This window comes from Haliaeetus leucocephalus, unplaced genomic scaffold (assembly GCF_000737465.1).
Source record: "Haliaeetus leucocephalus isolate CR32 unplaced genomic scaffold, Haliaeetus_leucocephalus-4.0 Scaffold751, whole genome shotgun sequence".
Taxonomy (NCBI): domain Eukaryota; kingdom Metazoa; phylum Chordata; class Aves; order Accipitriformes; family Accipitridae; genus Haliaeetus; species Haliaeetus leucocephalus.
In genome coordinates this window covers 16799850-16814474 of record NW_010973187.1, presented here as the reverse complement: position 1 = coordinate 16814474, position 14625 = coordinate 16799850, and the positions used below count along the sequence as shown (strand labels likewise).

Genomic DNA, 14625 nt, shown 5'->3' with positions numbered 1-14625 from the left:
TGTATTTTTGCTTTTTTGTTGTTGTTGTTTTTTACCCAAAGTTAAATCAAACTTGGGCAAGCGATGAAGATGAGCCATTCCAGCTACTACATGTTTTTTATTTTAAGGAGCATGATGTTTTTATACCAAAAAAGCAGATGCTTTTTACCTGTCGTCTTTCCTTTGGCTGAGTAGGTTTTGATTTTATGGCAGGAAATATTTGACTGTTTGTACTAGTGGGATGCAGCATTTGACTTTACAACTGCAATGCAGGTCTTTTATTAGTAAAACTTAATGTGTAACAGGATAATTCCGTTGCACCTACTACTATACTGGCTTGATTTTGTACAAAATAAGTTTCTACTTCCTTGAAGGCCTTATATAAGCCTTAACTGGGAACGAATCCAGCACGTTCGATCACAATAAAGGAGCTGCTTCAGAACAGGCTCTTCTTTAGAAATAGTCGTAAATAGGTTTATATATAGGCACTGCTATTATACACAAAACTTGCTGAAGAAATGTTTCCTGAGAACTAGTGCCTTTAATGTACGCCATGGGGACTCTGCTCGAGCTAATTTTGAGCAAACCTGTTGTAGTAATTCAAGGCAAGGTTTAAAACACAAGAACATCTCTCAAATCCATATCTGCTGAAAAGGCTGGGTATAGAATGGCTGCTTGCTGTAAAAAAGGCATTTGATAAAAAGGCTTGGAAACTTCGGCTGACATCCTACGTATGCAAATGCAGGTGCCGTACATGTTATATTTGGATTTGAGGTTTTTTCAGATCCATTTCAAGTCAATTGGTAGCAGCCTTACGTGGTTTGATCCCTCGCTTTCATCACCCATGCCCAATTATTATACATGAGATCCATCAGCCCCCTCTCACCGATAGTGCCTGCAGCTGAGCATCAGCACGTTTGGGAACAATAAAGGGCTGTCATTTGGGAGTTTCTTTCCCTTCCTAATCAGACAGGACCCAAAATTACTCCTTCGCAGAGCTCACCGATCAGGCTTGTGTCTTGAACAGGTACGCTCACATCTGAGCAGTGTGAGGATTGGTTTTGGGGATCTTTGTGGGTTTACATTCAGTATTGTTGGTTGCGTGTTCTCGTAGAGTTTTGTATAGGTACAGGACAAAACGTGGAAAGACTCCTGCCTTTGTGATTGATTTTTGAGGATAATTTGCTGTTTCGTTCCTCGCCTCGTTCCTAATGAGCTGAATTGTTAAAATATGTTAATGTAAGGAGACAACACGAGAAAGGGTGAAGCAATATACTGACACATTGAATAATTAGATCATCTCTTGCGCAGGAAAAAAAGTCAAGTACGAAACAGGAACAAGAAGTGCCTCCCTCCCCCACTGTAGAGGCACCAGGTCTGGCTCTTTCTGCATACAGAAGCAGGTTAGACAATTAGATCTTTAGTATTAATTGATTTTTGTGAAATTCTTGAAGATAAAAAGTGTCATGTATAGTAACTGTCTTCTATTCATCTGCTATTTTTTGGGAGAAGTTGGGAGTCTCGTTTCAGAGGGCTGAATTCGTGAGCTGCGTAATTTGTAATGAAACAAAAAAATGACTGTTGCAGGACTGAATTTGTAAATGCTGTAGTGGCTAATCAGGTCTTCTCAGGAAAAATCCTTGTGAATTTTGTCCTGAATAAGAGGTAGATTGAGGGAATTTTCATAAAGAGGCACAGGACATTGTGGCTGCCTTTCTGATAGTATTTGGCGTTTTGGCAAAGCAGTGCTTCGTATTTCTTAAAAGATTTATTTCTTTGAAATAATAACTGCTTAATAATCAATAATATCCCAGCCCCGCGTGAACCTACGCCTGTGGGGAGGGCTGTGACAGTACTCCGTCTTTACTTACATGAGTAAGCGCTCTTCTGTGTTAAGTTTACTTGTTTGATAAACATAACACTTTGCTTTTGTTCTCTTAATCACTTCCTTCGAAGAGTTAACTTCCTAAGCAGCCACAGATTAGTTCTCTCAGTTGTTTTAATTATTTTTCTTGTCACGCACAGTGAAGGTCTAGTGTTTGTGAAATGTCTTTTTTTTTTTTTTTTTTTTTCCCCCCTTCCATGGCAGCTTCAGTGATGCTGGCATTGAAAACCTAGCCGAAATGCTCTCTGTCTGCAGTCCTGTCATTTTTTTTTTTTTTTTTTTTAAACCAAGTTTCACCTTTTTGAATGTGAGTGCTACAGAATAGAACACTTGTCCTTTAGGGTGATTTGAGCGCTCCAGAGTTTTGTATTCCTGTAAGGGGTACTCGAGAGACTGTAGCAGTGGGCTTCCACATGCTCGCTGCTGAGTAATTTCCTTTTGTATTGCTGACAGGTGACTCAAAGCAAGAGCTAGCAGATGGCTGCATCGTTAGCTGGTGGCCACAGCCTTAGGAGATGAGTTTTGGAATTTCCATCAAAGTCGGGATTAGGCTCAGGATATGCCAGTGGCACAGAGCACCCCGGGGGAGTGTGGAAGAAGAGGAAATCATTCATAGCGACTCATCTTGTGGTTGGGTGAGTCAGGGGTCTGCTGTTGGTGGTCAGAAAGGCACGTGGCTGACTACACTGTCTTTGTGTGCTCTGCAGGATGCAAACTGTCTCTGAAAATTAATACTGTCCTTTTGATTTTTGTCCAGTGAGTTATTTCCAGAAAGGAGTTACTGTATTTTCTGGAATGAGTATTGTGAAATTCTCTTTTTTACAGTGGGCAAGTTTTCAGCTGGTGATTTATCAACAAAGTATTTTACAGGATCATAGTTAAAAGCTCTCCTTAAAAAAAATATATCCTGTGCGATAGGGAAAGTAAAAGCATCTCAGTTTCCAAGTGATGAAGAAATAACCGAAAGAGCTGGTTCTTGGAATAGTAGCTCCATTGGCACTCATTGGTGATTTCCTGTGCATTTGCTGCAAGAATCACTCTGTGATGTGAGTAGGTGGTACTAAAGGGTTATTACGAAACCAATTTTCAACCAGACGTTTTGAGTCATGGATCGGGAAGAGGGATAGCAGCTTCAGAGCTTTCTCTTTGTTCGAGCAGTGCGCCTGAAATGCACACACAGGATATTTTGTGCTTGTATGGAACAAGGCAGACTGGGGATAGGTGTGGTACTACGCAAAGTGCTCTTCTTCATGGCACTCCATCTCAGGGATGGGAAACGAGAACATGGGCTGAGAGCCGGCAGCAGCGTGCAAGGTGCACAGGGAGCAGTTTCCTGACTGTCTTTCAATTGTAAGTATTTTCTCGTGGTTTTTCCCAGACGTGAGAGACAAAATGGAGTTGCGTCAGGACGGATGTCTGCGCCAAAACGAGGTGGTGGTTTGGAGCGGTTTGGTTCTGTTCTGGAAGCAGATGGGCTGCCACTGGCAGGAGACAGTTGGCTTCTCCATCAGAAAAAAAATGGGGTGTTTAAGGGAATTGGTCTGGCTCTTAAACCGAAGGAATTGTTGACCTACTGACTCAGTTATGAAGCATTAGAGAAGCAGTCTTATTGTGGTTTCTTTTGTTGGTGGCAGATGCAGAAGACGTCTGTGAGCGTACGGGTATGACTAGCAAAGGAGAGACGGTTCTAGTACCTGCTGCCTGTGGGATTTATTTTGTGCCAGGAAGGAGCTGAGGTGCTGACTACTGAATAACACCTAAACTTTATTTCTGATGCTTCTTCTGATAATGCATTGGTAAGTTTATGTACTTCTCATTTTCAGTGCTAAGATGGTATCTTGCTAAATGTGATTGAAAGAAAGCTTTTTAACAGCTTTTTGAATGTGGCAAGGTGTATTCGTTTTTCCACTGGAGCAGCTTTTAGAGAAAATGCTAGCTGGCGTGCCGCAGTTAGGAGTCTGTAAATAAGGGGGAAACCTTTGTTGATCAGGTTGACAAAAACAATTTGAAATTGCTATTCCCTTCCCCCTTTAACCTACAGACCTCTGCTAACGTTGGTACTAAGCAAAGGGGATGGGACAGCCCTCCAGCTTTGGGATCGTATCATCCTGGAGTCATGGCTATGCTGTAATTTTCCTGCTACACTTCACTGAATGAACAAGGCTTCGGTCTTTTTGAATTTCACATAAAAATCAGATGTCCATCCCTGGAATTACATCTAATGATACTTTTCCTAAAATATGCCTAGAATAGAAATGATGTTATTTTTAAGTGGCTCTGTAAATCCCAAGGAAAAAAGCTATCAATTAGTGGTTTCTCAGAAAACCCAAATCATTGGCATATTATTGGCTAGAAGGAATCACATTGGCTGATGGAGCTAGGTCTGGAAGTTGTGCTCCCTGAATCTGCTGTCAACTCTGCCAGTAGTTTGGGAGGGATTTTTTGGAGGGAGGACTTCTTGGGCGAATCATTATTTATTCTTAGTTGTCGATAAAATGAGCATTACTGAACTTTCCTTCAGTGCTTTACCGGCATTATCACTATGTTTTCCATGTAGAGAGGATGCTGATATGTGATATGGTAGCTCCTGGACTTCCAGATCATTGTTTTGAATGCATACATTATTAGAAGATGGGGAAAACAGAACAGTGATTATTGAATTTATCATGCTTTGTGACAGGTCTCTTCCAGACACCAGCTGTAGGAATTGCTGGTGCTGTGTCCTAACCATCCATCACGAAGGGAGGAATTCACTGCTGCTGTTCTTCCCTGGGTGGGTGACACTGGGATGCCTTGCATTCCCAAACCCACTTGAGTCGGCAGTTGTAGCGAGGCGCTCGCAGATATTTTTTTTCCCTCTTTTCCGAAACAGCAACCGAGAAGGCAGTCCGTACACTACACATCCCTCTGGAACTGCAAATAAACCCAGTGGTTAAAAAAAGAGAAGGAAGGTTTAGCATTGTACTGGATTTCCTTTTCTTAAGTGCTTCCTTTGGATCTTGGGAGAAGAGCTCAAGAGCAGGGTGACTTTCTGGCGAGCAGTTGGACCAAAAGGCGTGGGAGGCAGGGTCGGGGAAGAGTCACTTGGTTGTTATGTGGGTGTGAAAAGTCTATGAAAAGGAAAGGGCGGAGGAAAATATTTTACTTGAATTAAACAAATAAAGGAAAATGTTATATGAATTAGATATTTGAAATTAGATTTTGCCAAGTACTTTTGTGAATTAACTGCATATCTTCTGAAAATCATTTATTTAACCATAAGCTTATCAAAATGTTCTCGGGGGGACTTTTTTTTCTAAAAAAGCAACAACAACAACAAATCATTGTTTTCTTATCATTTCAGATAAAAAGCAAGGAAGTTGCAAATTTTTATAGCCCCTAAATTGTTAACTGTTAAACCTGTGTTTAAGCAGTGGATCAGATTTCCTTAGGCTTACAGTGGAGCAGTTTCATTTGCTAAGAAATTACAAGCAGGCCCTGTTTGAGGAGAACAAATCTTAGATCTTCAGTTCATTGTTGCATACCTACCTGTGGGACAGGGAAATTGCTGCTCTTGAAAATCACCTGTTTTGGGGAGCAGGCTGTTACCAGTGACGCAGTGCACAGGGATGGTTCACACCCAAAATAATTGGGAAAAATGATATTTTGAAACGTGATTTTTTTTTTACATGTGTATTTGTAGTATCTCCATTTCTTTGCAGTTTTTAAAATGTCACCTAATATGATTGAGAGAATCTAAAATATATGGTGTAGAGATTACATTTTTCTATGCCTTTTTTGATTATCTTGTGGAAAAAAAAAGACGGCACGTGGAGGCAGGTTTAACAGCACTTTCTCTGTGAAGCAGAATACTGCTTATTATGTCAGTTAGTGAAAGACCTGATTTTATAAAAAAAACAAGCAAACAAACAAAAACAACCAAAAAAACCCCTTTATCATAAATGGTAGCTTTTTAAACACAAGCCATAAATTGCTTATAAGGAAGACACTAACACAGTGTGAAATTAGATGCATGGGTGCGTAGTATGATGTCTTCTACTAAACCAACATGATGCTTGACGTTTTAGGTCTGTGTAGTGTCTTGGTAGCATTCTTTTGTGCTGATCTCTGAGGGATTCCCATCTGAAAGTTCACAGGCAAGGTACAGAGAATTTGTTGGCTTTTTCTTGTTGTTTGTTTTGTAAATTTTTTTTAGTTCAGTTCTTTATGGCCTGTAGCCATCCAAATGCAGAGTTTGCAGCTGAAGTTTGCATACAAAATGGTGAGCTCACAATTGCACCTGGAAAAGAGGAGCGCTTCCTCTTCTATTGCTCCACTGGAATGGTAATACCAACATATAAAAAAAAAAAAATACTCATTGAGCCAGATAAAAACGTATGTGTATCAGCAGTGTGAGGTATGAATAGAAGCTGCTTTTATCTGCGCGTTTTCAGGGTAGAGTTGTGTGCGACAATCTCTGCTGTCCAATTCCCTCGCTTGTTTCCCATATGTCTGCCAGCAAAACTGGGCCATCTCTAGGCAGTGCTGCCGTGCAGTGCTGTGACTTTAAGGGTTCACTGGTGCAGTTAAGTGGAAGCTAGCAGGCGTTTTTAACTTCTAATCAAAGTTTGGGCACCTGAATTGTAACTTTAAGGACCTAAGCGGCTACTGAAATTCCCCATATGACCTGTTATTACAGGCTCCTGTGAGAGTGTATATGCAGTTTTATTGCCAAAACACGAGGTTGGCAGAAGTGAGTCATAACTGAAGATCTCAGCTTTTCTCTTTGATTTACTTTTATCCACCAAAAATAAAAATATTTCCAAGAATACAGGTAGGTATATGTTGTTCTCCTGTTAGGGCAGAGCTCTCACTGGCTCTTAAGAGTATTTACATAGCTCATAGGATGTATTTTTCAAGCTTTAGTATAAAAGGTGCTGTGTATACATTTTATCTAATCTTCAGTGCAGTAGGCATGAGCAATTCCTGGAGAAGGGACCAGAATATAGGGCTCTACCCCTTCTCCTGTGAGTTTGATTCTCATGGAGTCATATTTGCCCTCCAGTGCTTTCTCTTTATGGCTTTGTGAATTTTGAATTCCTCTCTGAGCTGGCCCAGCTCCAGCAGGAAGGCAGAAAGCAGCCTCAGCCCAAGCTCTGCTTGGAGTTGGCTGGTTCAAGGACTTTGTAGGAGGTGGGATCTGCAGGGGGAAAAGTGCCCAGTTTCCCAGGTGAGCTCTTACCATTGGGTTACTACTTAAAGGTGTCAACATTATCTTCTGTGGACATGTTTTTGGATTACTGTGATTGTTACATGTCTTGCAGTTGATGTTATTTTAGTGTGACCAGAGTGTACCTAATGAACTGAACTGCTCTGCAGATTTCATGTGCAGTTTCAAAGTTAGCTTCTTCCACGGTCACCACTGATGACCATGTGGCCGTCAGGTGAGCCAGCTCAATTTGCTGATCTGGTTGAATAGAGTTTTCTTCTCCCATTCTTTTCTTTTGGGAAAATTAGAACTGATCCAACTCATTGCATAGCTGCGTGACTGTTAGTGCTGATGGGAAAGTAGCAGGAACTCATGGCCAGAAGCAAAGGAGGAGGTGGGACTGTCCCTTTCAGTGACACCTGCATGAAGTGCGGTTCAACCTGTTCAGGAAACCATACGTCACCTGTCTTTAAATCACGGTGGAGCTCAAGTAAAAGCTAACTTAATCTTGTTCTCCAAAACAAGCAATCTATTGATTTTTAGTCTTCCCTGTTTTCCTTTGGCATCTGGATTTTGGGTGTCTGCATTTAACCTGGCATCGGTGTACAATGAGTAGTCAATGTACTCCTTTTTTATTTCCATTTTCTGTTCAGAGCCTAAGTACTTAAGAGTAGGGTTAATAATGTTGTATGGTGGCACAGAGGAGTCCATCCCTTGCTACAATTTCTAGTCATCAATATAAATCAATAGTATAGAAATAATTACAGAGCCTAATAGGCTCATGGCATCTATTGAATTTGCATTTTTTCAAACAGCATCACCAATTGTTCTTCTGTTCATACTTTTCACAAAATTAGCCTTTGTCTATATCTCACAAATTACACCCTGTCCTAATCGGAGTTGGGGTAGAATTTCCATTGGCCAGGAAAAAAATGGCAAAACACCCCCAAACAACCCTTCAAAGAAGATTTCAGGGCAGTGATGGTTCACGCAGTGGACTTCCAGCAGACACGGCACAGTTCTTCATGTTGTGAAGGATTATCTTTCTATATGCCTCTTTTTTCTACTCTCCTGCTTTGGAGGTTTTTTTGCTGCTTCTGCATTTCTGTCTTGAACTTCCCGATTCTTAAACTTTTTAGTGCTGTCATCCATTTTTCTCATACATACGCTTTAAACATAAAAGGTGCGCTCGTGCCATATGTCCTTTTGCACTTTCATCTTTCTGTAGGTACTCTTACCTAATAACTTGAAAATAGCAAACAAAGCACGTGATCTGAGAAACAATCTGGTATTTTACCCTAAGGGAGGATTTTCTCAGCACACAAATCAAGAGTAAATAGTTAAAAATGCTGTATAGCATAGATCCAACGAAACTAACGCTTACTTGCATGTATGAGTGAAGTTATTTGCATGCATAAAGGTTGACAAAGTTGAACTCTGTATTATCAAATCTGTTGTCAAAAGTTGACCCCGGGCATTTTGCAAGAAAGATGATGATTGTCTCTTTAATTACTTAAATTCTGTTTTGCCTCTTTAGGAGAGCTACCCACAACTCTGTAATTATTGCGCGCCTGCCATTCAGATCAGGCGCTCTACTGGCAACGTAATGCACAACTTTGAACAAGAGTGGCGTGGCATAGCTACAACATCCAGCTACAAGGACCTCCGTTTAATTGAACACTTTGATTATCCCACAATAATCAGACAATTGAGTTGCTACAAAAGTTTGCCAGCACTCTAAGCGCTCCTACGGAATTACAGAATCATAGATATTAGAGATGGAAAGTGCATTAGATCATCCAGACCGTCTTCTTGCCAGTACATGTTTTCTGCTATGCTTTTTTTTTTTTTTCCCCCTGCGGTTTATGGCTAGAGATACTCTAAGAACTTGGCCTTCCACTTTGGTCTTCTGGAGTCTTTTCCACAAAGTTTGATGGCGAGATTTTTCTTTGCCTGATATTTGGCCTAAATTTTTTCCATTTCTTTGTTTCACCATATTATTTCAAGTCTGCGTTCTCATCTTTCAGTAATTCTCTCTGTGGTGTTAACAGCCTGTAAATATGAATGGCATAGTATTATGTGCTCTTGAATATTCGATGTATCACCTTAAGTGCTGCATGTTCAGTTCTTCAGGATTGGGGAAAATTATACTGATTGAACATAGGTTTTAAACCAAACTTCTAATAGTACAACTTCTCAGATGAATATTTAATTCCAGTATAAGAGTGGTCTGTTCTGGTGTCACTTGAGAAATTGTTGAAAATTACCTGAAAAGGCCAATTTTACTCGGAAATGAAAATGTTTTTATATGGGGGAGTTATGCCAGTATAACTTAAGTGATTTTTAACTCTATTGTGGCATTTAAACTGCGGGGAAGCGATGTGTGCAGGCAAGTCTGCAGAGAGCATTACAGGGAAAATGAAAAAATTACCTTTTTCCATTAGTGACAGAAATAGTGGAAGTTGTAATGCAGTTATTTGAGGCACACACCCCCCCCCCCCCAGCTTTCCATTATCCTATGCCTTTCTCAAAGTTTCTTCATAACTATTGTTTCTTTTTATAGTTTCACTTGTTTTGGTGAGATTTGGGGGTTGCTTGTTTGTTTTCTCTTCGTCCAGGCTTGGTCTTTGCTACCAGAAGCCTCGGGTGCCCAAGCAGGGTTGTCTCCAAAGTTTTCCCTTGTCTTGACCACAAAGAGCTAGGTCAATATCCCCCCAAAACAAATACTCCACAGCCATAAACAGGACAAATGGGCATTGTTTTTGCGGTCACCTCATGAGAGACAGGCCAGTTGGTGTGAGCTGGCGTATGGCCACGCTGGCCTGAGCCAGTCCCTTTGGAGCTGCCAACGGTCATGATACAGCGCCTTTACCCCAGACCTCCTCTGGTTTCTGAAGCATGACTACTGTTTTTCCTTTCAGAACGCCGCAAAGGATGGGAGGGTTGTGTTGCAAGCCTCCAAATAAAGGTTTTTTTTAGGGTGGGGGTGAGGGTGTGTGTTGCGTGCCTGCTGGAGGCACAGCGTGCCTGGAAGCTGGCAAAGGCAGGGCCAGCACCAGCACGGTGCAGTCCTCATCCCCACCATCCATCCGCATTGTGTCGGAAGGAGGCGTTGGACTCATTCAGAAGGGATCCCGGGAGCGGGTTAGCGTTGCTGTGGCATGGAGGGCTTGAGCTCAGGGAAGCCTCCTGGGCCTCGGGAGCTCAGGATGGTAAGCTGTCTTCTTTAAGCCACCGGGAAGCTAGATGCTGTGTAGGGATGTTGATGAGAGAGGTGAGGATGGGTGTATCCATAGGAGGTAGAATTACTATTAGCGAGTGGATTGAAGGTGTTTGAGGATCAGGTTGTGTAACTGAACGGGGAGATGAATGAAAAACATGTAAAGGGGTGGGTTACTGAGTGAATAAGAGAAAATGTGAGTGGGCGGGTAATTAGACTGGCAAGTGAGAGAGGAGGTAGGAGGGGGTGAGTAGATGGGTAGGTATGTAGCAAAAGAGTTGGAACAGCGTTATGGGCTGACTCTGTGGTGATACCTGAAAGACTGGTAGCAACCACCCCCCTCAAGACACGCAGAGAGGGCCGATGGCCAGCGCTGTTACAGGGACTGGGGGGTGTGCAGGTGAGCAGGCAGACCCTCGAGACCTCTGTTGCTTTCCACTGGTCTGCGTCCAGCTTGTTTGGATGGCACATCATTTACTCTGCCTAAACTTCACTGTGCCTGTGCACGCACTAAACAATAATCTTCACCTGGGTCAGACGGTTGTATTTTGCTAGTGTTCCATTTTGCTAGTGTTCCTGCAGAAATACGCAAGACTGTAATTATTTGCTGGGGTTTTTTGGCTCTAACAGTCACAGAGAAAGCAGAGAAAGCACAACAGAGACTTTTAGTCTGGAGCATTGCAGTTTGTAGTGGGTATTCCCAAGAGCTGAAATGACCTAAGAGCTGCAGGTGGAAGGACTTAACTGAGAAACAAAAGGTACAAAGATGAGGGATACGCTGGAATTACAGGTGCGCAACACATCAGCATAAAGGCGTCTCCTAAATTTGAAGATACTTTCATTTTAATGAATGAGATGGGAAGGTAAAGTAACTTTAAATCATTATCAAACCTTGACTGACGAGGCTTTTATTAGGATCTTTTACTATAACTGCTGTAAGGCTGGACATAGTTCACCATGACTAATACGTAACTTTTTAATTTACTATGGCAGAGTTACAACCCTAGCTGTGGCCTTTCTGTAGTCAAGTACAGTCAGGCTATTGTTTAAGGTAATGGCCCTACTATCCTGTTAAATTATATTAAGTTGTGGACGGTACATTTTCAATATTTATTGTAATAGAGCAAGTCCTTTTGAAGCCCAAATAGAGGTGAATGACTACTGCAGGAAGTCACAGGCTTTATCTTAGCTGCCAAAAAGGTGTGTATTTAGTAAGGAATAACTTGATACGCATTTATTGTACTGAAAAATCTTACTAGAGACCAGTCCCTGCAGGTTTTTCATCCAGTAGCTAGGTAAGGTGAGAGTTTTCCTTGCTGGACCTACTTTTTGATGAAAACTACATTCCTTTGTCTGTATGTGGACTTGACAGCAGGACGAAGACCTGGTATATCGAGCAGCCTGCTGCAAGGAGCACTGTCACCCCACACTTGCCATTGCGTTGTACATCAGTGGTTTTAGCTCAGGTTGCATCAGTTGGGATGGTTGCACCCACGTCGTGCTCTGAAAGCAGTTCGGGGAAGGAGATGGCCAGCCCAGTGTTACGGCATGTTTAGTAACTCTTACCAGCTCTGTGGTATTCGCTGTGTTGTTTTGTTTTTTTTTTTTATTGCCAGGCAGAAGTCTGTAACACTGGATTACACGGGTGTCTGGAAAATATGTCACGGTATTGGTAACTTTAAAAAGTATCCCTAAGCAGTGAGTGAAATCTTTCTCATCTTGAACATGGTCACCTGTTGCAAACTAAATTTCCTATAAAGCTTGGAACTGTAACAGAGCCAGCTCGTACAGTAGTCAGCATTTACTCATTTTTTATCTGAGACAAATCCAGAAATAATTTGCTGTGCTTAGGCAGATGTTTCTTACCATTAAAACAGAGCAAATCTCTTGCGGATGTTCAAACGCTGTAGTAACTGTGCAAAGTAAGATACAGAGGAATGTGTGGGTATGTTTAATACAAGTCTGTTGGGTTGTAGATCTGTCAAAGCCCCAAATTTGCATTTCTTACATAAGCAGGAATCCTGGTAGTGTTTACACATGCTTTGTGCTTTAGGAACTGCAGGAATTGAATTGCTGTGTGAAAAACACTGCTCTTAGTTGCAGTCTGTGGGGTTGCACAGACACTGTTAAATTATTTACAGTTGCAATCCTAACTAGAAGTTTGTTTGCTGTTACGCTTGATATTAAAACTTACCACAACAATCGTAAGAGCAGCATGCGACCTCAGTGGAAGTGTGGACAGTTGTACATTTCTGAGAATATACAGGAACAAAAACCTTGAAGTTTCCCTTCTGTTTAATTAATTGTTTGTTTTTGTCGGTGACAAGGTTACAAAGCATTTGTAATAAGCATGCTTCATCTTTTGCCATTTTTTTTTCCATATGGGTGTGTGCTTCCTTTTCATTATGTTGTTTTTCTTTCCTTTTTTTTTTTAACATGGCCACTCCTTTCATTTTGGANTAAGAAATGAGCTGCTTGCTGCACAGAAAAAAAAAGTTTCATAAACATGGCAATTCTGATCCTTCTAATCTTTTATTACCTGTAGGGACAGGTGCAGGAAGCTACTACAGGAGAGGAGGTTTACTAACTTTTTCAAGACTTGGGATTACACAAAGGAGCAGTATATTTTAGATGCTACGGAGAAAGTTCAGAACAACATGGTCGAAAGGTGCGTTGCTCAGAAATACATCCCTTTTGCTTGGCTTCTTTCACTTCAATTCTGCCCCATAGAGTTGTGAGCCCTTCAGCTAGCATTTCAAACACAAAACTGAAATAGGCTGTCTGAAGTCTGTACATACTATTGGTTTCTTGCTGTTTATAAAATAGATCTGGAGATACTACCTTCTAACACTTTGGTTACCTGGACTTCTGTTTGTTGCTCAAGAGAAAGTGAAGGGAACCACTCGCTTGATCTCAGTAAAAAAGAAAGCAATTAATGCCATTAGCTGTATTGACTGTGTAATGCTGAGATAGCGTCTGTAGGAAAACAACCAGACAGCTTAAAGAAGTAAGATTTTTTTCTTTTTTTTTTTTTTTTTAGCATGCTGAAACAGTTTAAAATGCTGAAATGGAGGTAGGGCAAGGAGGGTGGTAAAAAATACATCACCCATCCCTTGTGATTCTGTGGTTTTGTCTGACTCTTTTTCTTTTTTTTTTTTCCTCCTCCCTACGATCAGCCATGCGTTTCAATTGTGATCGCTGCCCTAAGACTGTAGCTGCATGCAAGATGTCTCATTTGCCTAATATTAAAAATGTGTGTGTAATAACATTTTTGTAATGCTTCCCATCTGGAAGATATGTTGCACACCTTTGTATTAACATTCACGGCACCCTTTTTACATGTTACTGTGTTTTGTAGATGGAGACTACTGTGAGTGGACTTGTTAGTGTACAGTTCTGGTCTGAAAAATAGTTCAAAGCAGCTTATTTATTGCCAGAATTAAGTTTTCACTATTCATCTGTCTTGCTTGGTCTAGTAGAACCAATCCATTTGTGAGAGAGTCATTGGTCTGCTTAAAAAAGTTACGGTTCATTTACCAGAAGAATTATTAACCAACTAATACATAGTAGGGGATCTGAAGACCTTCTTCCTCCAGTCATTCAGGAGATGCCTGGAAGCTTTAAGGTCTTGGTCTGAAATTGTACATGCAGACCAAATTGTAGCCATATCATAGGGTGTGAATTCCTGTCAAAAATTGTCTCAAAATGGTACATCCATTAAAACGTATGTACAAGTAATTGTCAAACTGCCATTTATATTAGCAAGGCTACATTCTTTCTTGAATGAAGTTAATAAAATTGTGTCAAAGAATGGGATAACTGCAATATGAAATAACCAGAGATTAACCTTTTCATTCTCAAGATTTGTAACAGAGGTATTGCTGCCTAAGCAGTATTACAAAAAAGGAAGAAAAGAGCAGCTTTATGTTCTAGCATGACTTTGGAAGAGGGACAGTGCATTGATGGTTTTACAGTATGTAGGAAAGCAAGCTTCTGAGACGCTTGTATACTTCAGATATATTTGCTTATACTGCTTATTTTTGCTGATATGTACTGATTAATAAATTTCCATTTTAAGTGTATAGCCATCCTTTAAAAGATCAGCTTTTCAAACTGCCAGGCAGCAGACAGCACCTATGTGCTTAATTCCAGCCGGTGGTGACACCTTCTGGATGCTGAGCACTTCGAAAATTTCACCTGTCATTTGGGTAATTGATTGAAAGTTGAGTTTTTCCCATAGCCTGGCATGATCCACAGTCAGTGGTGTAGCAGTAGGAGAAAACAGTCCAAATCTGCTGTCTCCCAGGCTTGTTCTCTGAACTGTTATAAAATGTTTTCTTTTCAAATTGTTTT

The 14625-nt window shown here is 41.0% G+C and overlaps 1 long non-coding RNA gene across 1 annotated transcript in view; it reads left to right on the top strand.

Annotated features, from left to right (window-relative positions):
- The window catches only part of LOC104840222, an 86301-nt gene that overhangs the window by 57759 nt on the left and 13917 nt on the right, over positions 1-14625 (top strand). Inside the window, exon 3 of the long non-coding RNA XR_775237.1 lies at positions 12818-12940. This is a non-coding gene — a long non-coding RNA (uncharacterized LOC104840222). The remainder of the gene's footprint in view (positions 1-12817; positions 12941-14625) is intronic.